Source organism: Pan paniscus, chromosome 9 (genome assembly GCF_029289425.2).
Source record: "Pan paniscus chromosome 9, NHGRI_mPanPan1-v2.0_pri, whole genome shotgun sequence".
Classification (NCBI taxonomy): domain Eukaryota; kingdom Metazoa; phylum Chordata; class Mammalia; order Primates; family Hominidae; genus Pan; species Pan paniscus.
Window position 1 is genome coordinate 41,339,411 of NC_073258.2, and position 15,415 is coordinate 41,354,825.

The 15,415-nt window shown below is 35.3% G+C and overlaps 1 pseudogene; it reads left to right on the forward strand.

Annotated features, from left to right (window-relative positions):
• LOC100989108 (large ribosomal subunit protein eL18-like) overlaps positions 1 to 15,415 on the forward strand; it is a 97,036-nt pseudogene that overhangs the window by 463 nt on the left and 81,158 nt on the right.

Sequence of the window (15,415 nt, forward strand, 5' to 3'; positions counted from 1 at the left end):
TACAATGTAATCCCCTTGGAGGTTGGCAACATGGTGGTCCTAACTCACAGAAGACAGGATCCAAAGAACTTATCTTGAATATTTTGGCTTTAAAATATACAAACTCTCTCTCTCACTAGAGAACCAAATATCCTGTTTACATTTTGACCTAGAAGATATTAATAGTACCCGATATACCATCTGTTTATAACCTTCCAAATATTTTCCTTAAAAGTTTATTATTTAAATGATTTTCTTTTTTCTTTTTTTTTTTTCTTTTTTTTTTTATTTTGAGACGGAGTCTTGCTCTGTCCCCCAGGCTGGAGTGCAGTGGCACCATCTCATGTCATTGCAAGCTCCGCCTCCCAGGTTCACGCCATTCTCCTGCCTCAGCCTCCCTAGTAGCTGAGACTACAGGCACCTGCCACCTCGCCTAATTTTTTTGTATTTTTAGTAGAGACGGGGTTTCACCGTGTTAGCCAGGATGTCAATCTCCAGACCTCGTAATCCACCCCCCTCAGCCTCCCAAAGTGCTGGGATTACAGGCGTGAGCCACTGCGCCCAGCCTTAAATGATTTTCAAGTATTATTCAATAAATTATTATTTTAGTAAAGGATCAATCAATAATAAATGCAAAAAAATTGAGTCAGGATTTAAATGGCAGTTATAAATTATGTCTTTAAATATTTCAAATAATAATTCACCCAAATATTTAACAATTAATGTTTACTATACTATCATCCACACCATTAATTTTGCCCTTTTTGTCAGTAGATTAAGCATTTTGAGATAAATAATTCTAAGGATAGACTCAAGAATATTGTATAGAAATGAATCCCTGACTTTAAACAAGTAAAATTGAAACAAATAAAACCAATAAGCTTACATATAAAATCAAGAACATAATTCTTATGAATATTAAAACTGCTGAGACTACATGTTATGCTTCCTCTTAAAGCTCCTAAGAACTAGTGCATTAAGTTCAGGTATTAACTTACTTTGTTTTGTTTTTTGAGTCTATAGAAAAATATAGGTTACCTTTTTCAGATTTATGTGAAAGCTTACTCCAATTTATGTAGAAATTGTCATAGTTAGAAAAAAAGACTGTACATTTCACTTAACATATACATTAAAAATGAAATTTTACATTTTTTCCTATATGAGTTTAAATTTTTCTAGTCTCTTACAATTTGATGAAATATTAATATCCAATTAAAGGCCAACATAAATATGATTTTATTAATACATAGTATCTTACTGCATTATTCAATGCTTGTAATAAACCTGTTTATATATGGAGAAAAATGATTAAGATTAGTGGTACTCAAAGTGTGGTCTCAGATACCAGCAACAGTATCACCTAGGGCCTCTAAGAAATATAAATTATTGGGACCCACTTAAGACCTATTGAGTAGGAAACTCTGTGGTGACCCTAGCAATGTCTTTTTAAGAAGAAGAAAGGCTCTGATTTGTAGTGTTTACCTATTTCTGGGGTGCGAATACCCCCACTATGCCAATTTCAAGTTGCAAATGTAACACCACTGAATGCACAGTGGAGAAGTGATATGTAACACTGCCTTTGGGTGATTCTGATATACTCTACGTTTGTAGATCACTAACTTGGACTATATGGAAGTGTATAAGAACACAAACTTGGACTTTAAACAGTTTTGATTTAAATAGTGTTTCTACCATTTACAGGATTACTAATTTGGTCTTGGTCAAATTATGCAACTTCTATATTCCTTAATTTTCCTGTCATAAACAGAGTCACTGAAAGTGTCTACCTCATGATATGAGAATCAAAAGAGTTAACTGGAGTAGAGTGGAGTTGCATCTTATACGGGGTTAAGTTCCAAAGTCAAAATTTAAGGCATAATTGTCTGTAGAACAGACGCACGCTACAAAATTCTTTTACCATGTCAGTATGTCTAACACAGACTACTTTCCCTCCATTGTAGGAGAGATCTTCATTTCTTCAATTACACACCAGATACAGCTCTTAGCTTTTATTTACAAGCTATAGTACATGAAAATTACTGGTTTTTAACACTAGACTAACACAGACTAATACACAGTAATTATTTTGCGGGAAGTCCATGAAACGAGACCAACGAGAGTGCAGCCAATTCACGTCTCACACTTGGCTCACTACAGGACATACTAGAATTAAAATTATTTTTGCTGTCATTATAATGGCTGTCGTTGGGATTACGTTTGTTGTTATTATTATTTATTTTTTCTTTCTTTTAGGGAGTACGTAGCAAACATTTTAAAATTTACTCAATTTAAATTCACTTAATTTAAATTCAGATATTAGTATTTTTATACCAAAGTATTTGATGCAATTTAATTAATGCAATTGCATTGCAATTCAAGTAATAGTAGGTCTTCCACAGGTAACTTGTTAATATTATTATTTTTGTTGGTGGATGTATCTTACTTAAAATCAAAAATGAACAGAGTCTCAGAAGTTTTTCAAAGTCCCCTCACACCCCGAAAAAAATGTTGTAAAAACAGTAGAGATAAAAAGCATAACACATCATCTGGTTTCTTCCCACTCCTTGAGTAAAGTTAACACATTTCTTAAAAGTAGGCCAGTCCATTTTAGTTTTACTACTTTCCTACAAAGACTACATCTATCTTACAGTTCAAATTTTACCAAAATATCTCTTTCTATATTTTATCCCAATATTCTGAGCTACATAATACCTTGTACCAAAATAAATAATTCCTCTTTACTCTGACATTTGCCCTATTCAAATACATGTACAAATTAACCTACTTCCCCTTCAACTTAGTTATAAATATGTACTCGCTTTAATCTTTCTTGATAAGACAGCCCTCTAATCAATTTTTGTCCTCTCATTTCAGAGCTAAATTCAATACATGCCGTAATTTAACTCTTAGGAGAAAGCTTACCATACAGAATGTAATGCATTTTAGTTAGAATTGGAAGATTTAAAGGCACACCTAGAAAAAAACACTCACTACTGTAAATGCATAATGGAGATTTACCTAAAAGACATTGATTTTATCTTGATATATATTCTGAAGCTCATTGATGTTTGAAAACTTTTAGCTCCTATGTACCTGAAAGCAATAACACATTTTTTTCTGGCCTCTTAAGAATTAACGAAGTTTCCAATATCCATCATCTGTGAGCAAAATAAATAAACCTCAGGTTTTTAAGTCTACTGTAATACCTGTCAGAGATATTGGTTATTTGGATATTTCTTACTTGATCACTGGAGTTGATGGCTGATGATTCTCAAGAAACTGAGAAGCAGGTACAACAAGGAAGCTTATGTAATAATTAGCATAACTTTATAAGGAGATTTTTATGCATTTCATTTTATATTGAGAGATAATTAGGAATGCTTATTGATACCTTACATTCCAGAACACCAAAAAAATAAGTATAGTATCCAGTGGCAAAGACTTCCTGACTCCTATACCTTTTCGACCTTGAAGAGTGAGTCCAAGACCAGGCATCATTTACTATAAGCTGACTTAAGAGCCCTTGGGCCTTAAGGGAACATCAGAGGCAATCCAGCAGTACACCTATGGCCTAGGGTGGCAGTGGCTACAGGGTAAACTTCTCTGCCTTTGGAAAGGCGAGAGAAGAGTGGGAAGGAGTGCCTGCTGTGTTTTGAGTGTTAGCTCAGCTGCAGTACCATAGAAAACCAGGTCGACTTCTAAGGTTTTCACTCTAGTTCCTGACTCCCAGTATCTTTGGACCACCTAGGGCCCAGGGAACCTCATTACCCTGAAGGGAAGAACACAGGCCTGCCTGGTTTTGCCATTGCCACTGTTGTGTCACTGCCCAGAGCCTAGAGCAAACGACATAGGTAGTAGCCAGGGAGTGGTGATAGCATGCCTTGGACAAGATCCACCACTGCGCTGGCTTCAAGTCTGACCCAGTGCAGTCATAGTTGTGGCGGCCACAGGGGTGCTTGTGTTATTCCATCCCCAGCTTTATGTTGCTCAGAACATAGAGAGAGACTTTGTTCAGGAGAAAGTAAGGGAAGAGAACAAGAGTCTCTGCCTAGTAATCCAGAGAATTCTCCCAGATCATGTTCAAGACCATAAAGATCATACCTCTATAAGTCAGCAAGAATCACAGTGTCACTAGGCTTCATGTAACCCCTAAAGCAGACTCAGCTTAGATAAAAACACCCAAGTCCTTTCAAATCTCTGCAAAGCCTTCCCAAGAAAGATGAATACAAATAAGCTCAGACAGTGCGGACCAGTATATCTCCTAGCGTCGACACCATCCAGGAAAACATTACCTCACCAAATGAACCAAATAAAGCCCCAGGGACCAATCCTGAAGAAACAGAGATACATGACCTTTCAGACAGAGGATTCAAAATAGCTGTGCTGAGAAAATTTAAATACATTTAAGATAACACAGGGAAGGAATTCAGAATTCTATCAGATAAATTTAATGAACAGATTGAAATAACTAAAAAAGAATCAAATAGAAACACTGGAGCTGAAAAAAATGCAACTGGCATGCTGAAGAATGTATCAGAGTTCTTTAACAGCATAACTGATCAAGCAGAAGAAAGAATTAGTGAGCTTAATGAAAGGCCACCTGAAAATACATACTTAGAAGAGATAAAAGAAAGAATAAAAATTAACGAAGCATACCCACAGAATCCAGAAAATAGCCTCAAAAGGGCAAATAGAAGAGTTATTAGCCAGCCGGGGGCAGTGGCTCACACCTGTAATCCCAGCACTTTGGGAGGCTGAGGCAGGCAGATCACAAGGTCAGGAGATTGAGACCATCCTGGCTAACACCGTGAAACCCCATCTCCACGAAAAATACAAAAAATGAGCCAGGCATGATGGTGGACGCCTGCTGAGGCAGGAGAATGGAGTGAACCCGGGAGGCAGAGCTTGCAGTGAGCCAAGATTGCACCCCTGCACTCTAGCCTGGGCAACAGAGCAAGACTCTGTCTCAAAAAAAAAAAAAAAAACAGCCTTAAAGAGGAGGTAGAGAAAGAGATAAGTAGAAAGTTTATAAGGGATAACAGAGAACTTCCCAAACCTAGAGAGAGAGAGATCGATATCGAAGTACAAGAAGGTTACAGAACACCAAGCAGTTTTAACACAAAGAAGACTACTTGAAGGTATTTAATAATCAAACTCCCAAAGGTCAAGGATAAAGAAAGAATCCTAAAAGCAACAAGAGGAAAAAAACAAATTACATACCAAGCAGCTTCAATATATTTGGCAGCAGAGTTTTCAGTGGAAACCTTACTGGCCAGGAAGAGTGGCATGACATACATAAAGTACTAAAAAAAAAAAAAAACACCTTTTACCCTATAAAAGTATATCCAGTGAAAATATCTTTCAAAATTAAAGAAGAAATAAAGACCTTCCCAGATAAACAAATGCTGAGAGATTTCATCAACATTGGACCTGTCCTATAAGAAATAACCAGAAAGAAAGGAATATTAATGAGAAGTAATCATCGGAGAGTACACAACTCACTGGTAATAACACACAAAATATTATAACTGTGGTGTGTAAACTACTCTTATTCTAAGTTGAAAAGCTAACCTATAAACCAATGAAAACAATAACTACATCAGCTTTCAAGACATAGTAAAATAAGCTACAAATAGAAACACCAAAAAGTAAAAAATCAAGGAGACAAAGTCAATATAGTTTTTATTAGTTTTCTTTTTACTTATCTGCTATTTTTTTTACATGGTATTAAGTTGTTAGGTGAAAATAATGGGTTATAAGATAGTATTTGCAAGTCTCGTGGTAACCTCAAACCAAAAACGCAATGGATACCCAAAAAATGAAAAACAGGAAATTAATCATATCACCAGGAAATCATGTTCACTAGAGGAAGACAGGAATGAAAAAAAGAAGAAAGATGATGAAACAACAAGAAAATAAATAACAAAATAGCAGGAGTAACTCCATAGTTATTAATAATAATATTGAGTATAAATGGACTAAACTCTCCAATCAAAAGACATAGAAAGGGCTGGGCACAGTGGCTCACACCTGTAATCTCAGCATTTTGGGAGGTTGAGGTGGGCAGATCACTTGAGGTCAGGAGTTCAGGATCAGCCTGGCCAACATACTGAAACCCCATCTGTACTAAAAAAATGCAAAAAAAAAAAATGTAATAAGTATTCCATGGTGTATATGTGCCACATTTTCTTTATCCAGTCTATCATTGATGGGCATTTGGGTTGGTTCCAAGTCTTTGCTATTGTGAATAGTGCTACAATAAACATACATGTGCATGTGTCTTTATGGTAGAATGATTTATAATCCTTCAGGTGTATATATATATATATATATATATATATATATATATATATATATATATATATATATACCCAGTAATGGGATTGCTGGGTCAAATGGTATTTCTGGCTCTAGATCCTTGAAGAATCATTACACTGTCTTCCACAACGTTAAACTAAGTTATTCTACCATCAACAGTGTAGAAGTGCTCCTATTTCTCCACATCCTCTCCAGCATCTGTTGTTTCCTGACTTTTTAATGATCGCTATTCTAATTGGCGTGAGTTTTGATTTGCATTTCTCTAATGACCAGTGATGATGAGCTTTTTTCATAAGGTTTTTGGCTGCATAAATGTCTTCTTTTGAAAAGCGTCTGTTCCTATCCTTCACCCACTTTTTGATGGGGTTGTTTTTTTCTTGTAAAGTTGTTTATGTTCCTTATAGATTTGGATATTAGCCATTTGTTAGATGGATAGATTGCAAAAATTTTCTCCCATTCTAGAGGATGCCTGTTCACTCTGATGATAGTTTCTTTTGCTGTGAAGAAGCTCTTTAGTTTAATTAGATCCCATTTGTCAATTTTGGCTTTAGTTGCCATTGCTTTTGGTGTTTTAGTCATGAAGTCTTTGCCATGACTATGACCTGAATGGTATTGCCTAGGTTTTCTTCTCGGGTTTTTATGGTTTTAGGTTTTACATTTAAGTCTTTTATCTATCGTGAGTTAATTTTTGTATAACGTGTAAGGAAAGGGTCCAGTTTCAGTTTTCTGCATATGGCTAGCCAGTTTTCCTGACATCATTTATTAAATAGGGAATCCTTTCCCCATTGCTTGTTTTTCTCAAGTTTGTCAAAGATTAGATGGTTGTAGATGTGTAGTGTTATTTCTGAGGCCTCTGTTATTTTCCACTGGTCTATATATGTTTTGGTACCAGTACCATGCTCTTTTGGTTACTGTAGCCTTGTAGTATAGTTTGAAGTCAGGTAGTGTGATGCCTCCAGCTTTGTTCTTTTTGCTTAGGATTGTCTTGGCTATACGGGCTCTTTTTTGGTTCCATATGAAATTCAAGGTAGTTTTTTTCTAACTATGTGAAGAAAGTCAATGGTAGCTTGATGGGGATAGCATTGAATCTGTAAATTACTTTGGGCAGTATGGACCTTTCTTTTCACAATATTGATTCTTCCTATCCATGAGCATGGAATGTTTTACTATTTGTTTGTGTGAGCAGTGGTTTGTAGTTCTCATTGAAGAGGTCCTTCATATCCCTTATAAGCTCTATTCCTAGGTATTTTATTCTCTTTGTAGCAATGGTGAATGGGAGTTCACTCATGATTTGGATCTCTATTATTGGTGTATAGGAATGCTTGTGAATTTTGCACATTGATTTGGTATCTTGAGATTTTGCTGAAGTTGCTTATCAGATTAAGGAGATTTTGGGCTGAGATGATGGGGTTTTCTAAATATACAATCATGTCTTCTGCAAACAGACAACTTGGCTTTCTCTCTTCCTATGCCCTCTCACCACTCCTATTCAACATAGTATTAGATTTCTGGCCAGGGCAATCAGGCAAGAGAAAGAAATAGATGCACTTTTGAAAGTTTATTCTGGTTGGAGGCGGTGGCTCATGCCTGTATTCCCAGCACCTTGGTAGGCTGAGGCAGGCAGATCACTTGAGGACAGGTGTTCAAGACCAGACTGTCCAACATGGTGAAACCCTGTCTCTACTTAAAAAGACAAAAATTAGTCAGGCATGGTCGCGTGTGCCCATAGTCCCAGCTACTCTGGAGGCTGAGGCAGGAGAATCGCTTGAACCTGGGAGGCGGAGGTTGTAGTGAGCCGAGATTGTGCCACTGCACTCCAGCCTGGATGACCAGAGTGAGACCCTGTCTCAAAAAAAAAAAAAAAAAAGAAAGAAAGAAAGAAAAAAGAAAAAGTTACTCTACCAGTGAATTTCCAGAAGAAGAAATAGTAAAGTTCTGGTACAGACAATGTCAGTGTTCTTATATCTGACTCAGGTACAAAAGACTCATCAATCTTCCTAGGAAACATTTTATAGATGGCCTAGGAGAAGGAGATTTCTAGTGTAATATGCAAAAATAAAAATGTAATATTCTGGAAATTAATAATTAATCTGGAGGAGCTGTGGTATTTTTAATAGACTGGTAAAAATGTTGATTTACTTTAGAATTTTGATTTAGAGCGAAATCATGTCACCAAATGTATATTAGCAGCATGCAGCACAAGTTAAAAAAGTACAGAAACTAAGAAGCACAAACGATTTAATGTATAGTTATTTTTATTTCTATTCAAAGTGTTACCATATTTAATGCTTGCAAATAATATTTCTGTATAATGACATAGAGGAGGAATTCTCTTTAGCTGTTTCATTTATTATTTTCCCACTAATAAAGACTATCATTTATTATTCCTGATCCTGTTTTTAATCGTGTACATTATTACTTATTATTAATAACACTTTTACTAATAGATTTTAATGAGAAGTAAATAATTGCTCCATTAATATAATCACAAGATTATATACTTGTCATAAACTTAATCCTCAACTACTTTCATTAACTATTTATAGGATTTTAAATTGCATTTATTGGGTTTATTTTATATGCAAGCTCTAATATTATAAATATATTTAAGTTTACAATAACTGTTTACAAGGCCCAAATTGCCATATTTTTTCCCAATCTTTGAAAATGTATTCCCTAATTATGTGATAATAACTATTCAGTGATAAGGCAATTATAGAGTAATTGCTATGTCATTATTGAGTAATAACATTGTAACACCATGAAATTACAGGGTAGATAAATACATGGCGAATTTTACATACTAAAGCATAGTACAGAAAATCAAATAATTATATTGCACTGCTTTTCTACGGTACAGAAAATCAAATAATTATATTTCAAAGCATACAATAAATCACACTAATCAGTTTTCAGTAGTTTTATATAGTAAGAAAATTGCTTCAAAGCAAAACCTCTATTGCTTTTTTGGTTAAAGAAACTGGCTTAGTTTTTGTTGTAAAGTAAGTAATGGAGATAGGGTGTGTGATTAAGCATTTATGTTTTTCTTTAAATATCATTACTTATATTACCTTTTACACTCAATAAACATATTATACTACAAAAGTCAGCTTTCTCAGAAAAAAATTCCCACTGCTATTATTTTCGTGTCATTCTCTCACCGAAATGGACACTAAAATAGAGACAATTAGCTCTTATCATTTTAATTTGTATGCTAAATTTACATACACATTTTCACTTGTATGAAACAAACAAAAACAGTCTACTATGGAAAAGTAGTTTCTCAACTTCAACTGCATATTTTTGCAAGGCTTTAATGTCATGAGTGGCAACAGTATTCCAGGGAAAACTCTCCTGGATCAAAGAAGAACTAAATTCATAACAAGTAAAATGATTCTAGATTAGATTCTGGGTCATAAAGAAAACATCTATAAAGGATATTATGAGGAGAATTGGGAAAAAGTGAATTTGGGTTCAAATACTAAGTAGAATTATTGAATTGATGTTAAGCTTTTTGATTGTGCTACATTATATTGTTTTTATATTGAAGAAAATATTTATTCATTGAGAATTTATGTTCTATCATTAACCACAATGTTCTACCCACTTCAGTTTTAAAAAAACCAAAAATCTGTGTCTACATACACACACACACAAACACACACACACACACAAAATGAAGGGCTGAGGAGAGAAGGAAGAAAGAAAGAGAAAGCAGTAATAGTAAAATGTGAACAAGAAGGGTAAAGAGAAGTGGGGGGTGGAAGAGAGAGCGTAAAAAGAAAGAGAAAATTATATATAGACGATAAATACAAGGATGCTTATTGTAGTGTTCTTGAAACACTTTTAAGTTTAATTTTTTTATATAAAATTTAAGGAAAAGTTTCATTTACCTTTTAAGTGTATGAGAGTTTCACTCGGTTCAACCAACATATTCTGACTGAGTGGGAAATACCCAGAAGAATAACACAGGGTTTCTTTTTTTTTTTTTTTTTTTTTTTTGAGACAGAGTCTGGCTCTTTCGCCCAGGCTGGAGTGCAGTGGCGCGATCTCGGCTCACTGCAAGCTCCGCCTCCCGGGCTCACCCCATTCTCCTGCCTTAGCCTCCGGAGTAGCTGAGACTACAGGCTCCTGCCACCACACCCGGCTAATTTTTTGTATTTTTAGTAGAGACGGGGTTTCACCGTGTTAGCCAGGATGGTCTCAGTCTCCTGACCTCGTGATCCGCCCGCCTCGGCCTCCCAAAGTGCTGGGATTACAGGCGTGAGCCACCGTGCCCGGCCAACACAGGTTTTCTTTCAGTCAGGAATACTAGTTTCTTGATTAGCATGGACATGTATAGAAATTACCATATTCTACAGATTCATAATGTGTTACTTATCTTGAGCTTGCAAACTGCTTATGAGTGGCCCTAGAAAGGAACTGATATAGTCTGGACAATGTCTTCATAAATCCTAGATTTGCATAAGAAGACAAAAAAAGTGAGGAAACCCAGGGATCTTAAGTATAACTAAACGTCAGTGATACATCACAGGATGTTTAAACATATGTTATTCTTTACCTAGACTTCTTTCTTCATGTGTAGTAGTGCACCCTTTCATTTGATTCAAATCCCTTACTGTTTTATACACTCCAAAATATTTCACTGTGATTCTAGAACTCATCATGATCTTTCATCATTATATATGCTGATATATTCTCAAAATTTTTCTCTAAGTATATTCCTATCTAGCTAAAAATAGCCATAACCTGACGATATTGCTTTAGCTGCAGTCGTTCAAAGTGGCAGCTTTCACTGATCCCCTTCCATAGCCAACCATATCTTCAGACCTAACTAAACTCTTAGGTGAATTTCTCATTGCTGCTTCTAGGCTAGAGGATGGTAAACTTGTTCTAAAGAGCCAGAGAGTAAAGCTTAGGCTCTATAGTCAATATATGGTCTCTGTTGTGGCTGCTGTTGCTGCCTCCTTCATCTCCTCTTTCTTTTGTTTGTTTGTGTGTCAATAAGAACCTTTTTTTTAATACTTTAAGTTTTAGGGTACATGTGCACAACATGCAGGTTAGTTACATATGTATACATGTGCCATGTTGGTGTGCTGCACCCATTAACTCGTCATTTAACATTAGGTATATCTCCTAATGCTATCCCTCCCCCTTTCCCCCACCCCCCAACAGTCCCCGGTGTGTGCTGTTCCCCTTCCTGTGTCCATGTGTTCTCATTGTTCAATTCCCACCTGTGAGTGAAAACATGCAGTGTTTGGTTTTTTGTCCTTGGGGATAGTTTGCTGAGAATGATGGTTTCCAGCTTCATCCATGTCCCTACAAAGGACATGAACTCATCCTTTTTTATGGCTGCATAGTATTCCATGGTGTATATGTGCCGCATTTTCTTAATCCAGTCTATCATTGTTGGACATTTGGGTTGGTTCCAAGTCTTTGCTATTGTGAATAGTGCCACAATAAACATACGTGTGCATGTGTCTTTATAGCAGCATGATTTATAATCCTTTGGGTGTTTGTTTTAAAACACACACACACACACACACACACATTACTTACTTTAATTGGCCACACAGGCCAAAGTCTGGATTTTCCCTATAAGCTATAGTTTACTCAGCCTTGTTCTAGACTATAATTTCTTTTTTTCCCCCTAAGAGAAAATTCATTTATTATCTTTAAAGTTATCATCTATTGTTCTCCCAGTTACCAATCCTCATTCACTTTAGCATCTCACTCTCCATCCCTATTCCAGTAATTATTTCTGCAATTACAGATCCATACATAAGATAAATGATCCATTCATCAATCTTGTCTCTCAGTTGTGTGTGTATTTGTTTTCTGTTTTATATCCTTCCCCAATAACTCAAAACTACACAACTTCCAAATCTCAGGTCCAGACATCTTACTCTCTTTTCACTGTCTTCAAAGTTTCCAACTCACCACTTCTAGTCACTCCACACAACAATTATTACACCACAGAAACCTAGTTTATATTGACTGTATGAAATTTTTCTATTGTTTCCTCTCCTCATATTCTCACTTTTATTTTGGTTTATTGTTATAATCATTGCCTTACACATATCCACAATCCTTCTGCCAACTGTACTCTTCTTCATTGTAGTCTACAAGCAAAACACAGCTATGCTAAGATCCAGCACATGGCTTTTTCTGTAGTTGCAATGAGAATCAGCTAGGAAAAATACACAACTGAGCTGATTTAATAGTGATCTAAAACTCGGGTTTCCAGTGTCTCTCCTCAAATTGTCAATAACACCTCCTTCATCCTTACTCTCACCTTAGGATCTTACTTATTACGTTATTGAAGCAATTAAGAAGAGAACACTCACAATTATCCCTTCACACATCTGTAACTGTGTCTGTATACTCTACCAACCATGCTGTTGTTTGACTGGAGTGTACTTACTCCCATTTCGGGATGTACACTGGATCCCATCCCCTCTCACTTACTGATGGACTTCACATCCATAATTTTCTTCTTTCATTTGTTATTTATTTTGTGTGTGTGTGTGTGTGTGTGTGTGTGTTTTGAGACAGCGTCTCACTCTGTCGTCTAAGCTGGAGTGCAGTGGTACAATCTTGGCTCACTGCAACCTCCACCTCCCGGGTTCAAGCCATTCTCCTGCCTCAGCCTCCTGAGTAGCGGGGATTATAGCCGCCCGCCACCATGCCTGGCTAATTTTTTTGTATGTTTTAGTAAAGATGGGGTTTCACCATATTGTCCAGGCTGGTCGCAAACTCCTGGCCTCAAGTGATCTGCCTGACTCAGCCCCCCAAAGTGCAGGGATTACAGGTGTGAGCCACCACACCCAGCCCATAATTTTCTGCTTCTGTTTTGTCTCATCAACTTTTCTTGCTTTACTTGAATGCTACTATCTGGATAGAAACCTGCTTTATGATCTACAATCTTAAAAAGAAAGAAGAATCATCCCCTGATTCTATCTTTTTAACTACTATTCTACTTCTATGCAATCCCATGTAACAAAATTCAGAAGAAAGTTTCCTTAAGAAGCTACCCTGTCTCCAGATCCTCTTTTCATTTCTGGAGACCCATTTCAATTTGGCTTTTATGACAGCTTCCCCTGTTAATGTTTCTATTCATCCTGGAAAAAAAAGTCAATTCCAAATTCACATTGAACTCAAATTCTTATCGGCATTTGACACAGTTGAGAAGTTCCTCATAACTGTTTCCTCACTCAGATTCTAGTGCACCTAACTATTCTTCATTTTTTCCTACATCTTTGGGTGTTTCTTCCTAGTCTAATTTATAAACCTCCTCCTCTTCTTAACTTCATAAAAAGGTTTTCTAGGGTTCAGATGCAGCATATTTTCTTAGTGAAATTTTTTTTTTAAGTCTCTGGTTCACTGATTTTCAAGCAAGCACTGTGTATACTGTGGAGCACAAGAAGACTTTTTGAGGAGCATACAAATATGGACAGTTTCAAGAAACCCATTTTTCCAATCTTCATCCTTAATATGCACACTTTACTGAAAATAATCTGCCTGAGAATGTGCTCACAGTGAGACATACTTTGCAAATCCTTTCCCAGCTCTCCTTAAGCAATAGACCTTCCTCCTTGTTACAGAAAACAAAATAAGCAAAAGATATGCACACACATACTACATATATGCGCACTCATATATAAAATAGATGTACATGCAATGTTAATTTTCTTTGACAAAAATTTTAGTGACTTGGTAGAAGGAAATGGCCATTGGTGTTTCAAATATTTATCTTTCCTTCTACCTTATTCTACACCTCATATCTCTGTTGACATTAAAATAACCCCCTCCACTAACACACACATGGGAGAGAGAGAAATATATTTAAAACATTCAACAAAAATTACCTGTACCTTGAAACAAGTAGCATGTCAGTTTTATATCTCTGACAATGGGTCCCATGATTATAAATAAAATAAACATTGTAGTGCTTTTCAACTGAACACTAGCAAAATCAAATATTAGAGCTGTGGCTAGTCTTTTTCCTAATTGTTATGATACCATTCAAATAAAAGGGAAGGACTGGTTTCTAAATAATTCTGTATTCATTATCTGAAATATGTGTTTATATATTGCAAATAAAACATAATGTAAAGTTGACTTTCTAAAGAAAAATAAATATTTCAAGAGAAAAATGAATACTTGAGAAGAGTTTTTGAAGAAATAATATCTGAAATAAGAATCAGTTCTTGAAACCAACAAACAAAAAATCTTAAAGTTTGGTAATAGAAATGCCAGGTATTAAAGGCTGGTTATCCATCCAACGTCATATCAAATTTCTTACATCAGAATATATTACATGCACTTGGTGATTATGTAAAAATCTCTTCAGTGACCTTATTGAAAAAATATTAAGGATGCTAATTTTACTACTATTTAATTTTGCTAGCAAGCACGTATTTAGAAATATTTGATTTCTGTTACATTTTTGTATTCATTAAAAACACTTTTAAAAATGTAGCTCTTCAAACAAAAAGGTCCCTATACAAGATGAAAATTAAAAGGTCTACTCTTTATTCTTTGAAAGCTACTCACGTAAATGTGACATTCTAAATATTTATTAATTACTATTAAAACATATTTACTAATATTCTGATTAAAATGACTATAAAATTGATATGTAATTCCATGTGGACCCATGAAATTAATTTGATACTTTTGAAAATAAAATAACTTTAAAAATCATAGCTATCCATGCTCTATTTTATCTTTAATAATCTTTATCATTTTTTCCTACATAGGCACATTTTTTTTTAGTTTTCCCTTACTACTGTATGTTTCATGCATTTCTAGACTCTCTTTTCTTATTCACTCAATGATAATAAACTGTTATTTATTACTTAAAAATAATTTACTAAGGACATGTTTTCAATTTAGCAAGAAATCTTAGAAATGTATTCACTTTAATAAACTATATTAAAGATTACATTCATCATCCACACATCATAGAGAATATCAGAAGGTACTTAATGTTTCTGATTAAAGGTCATTTCTCATAAAGCTTTTGTTCTTTCGCATGCTGTATTTTCTACTTATTTATGACTTACATATTTACTGATTTTTTTAACTAAGATTTTATTCATTAACCAGAAATATG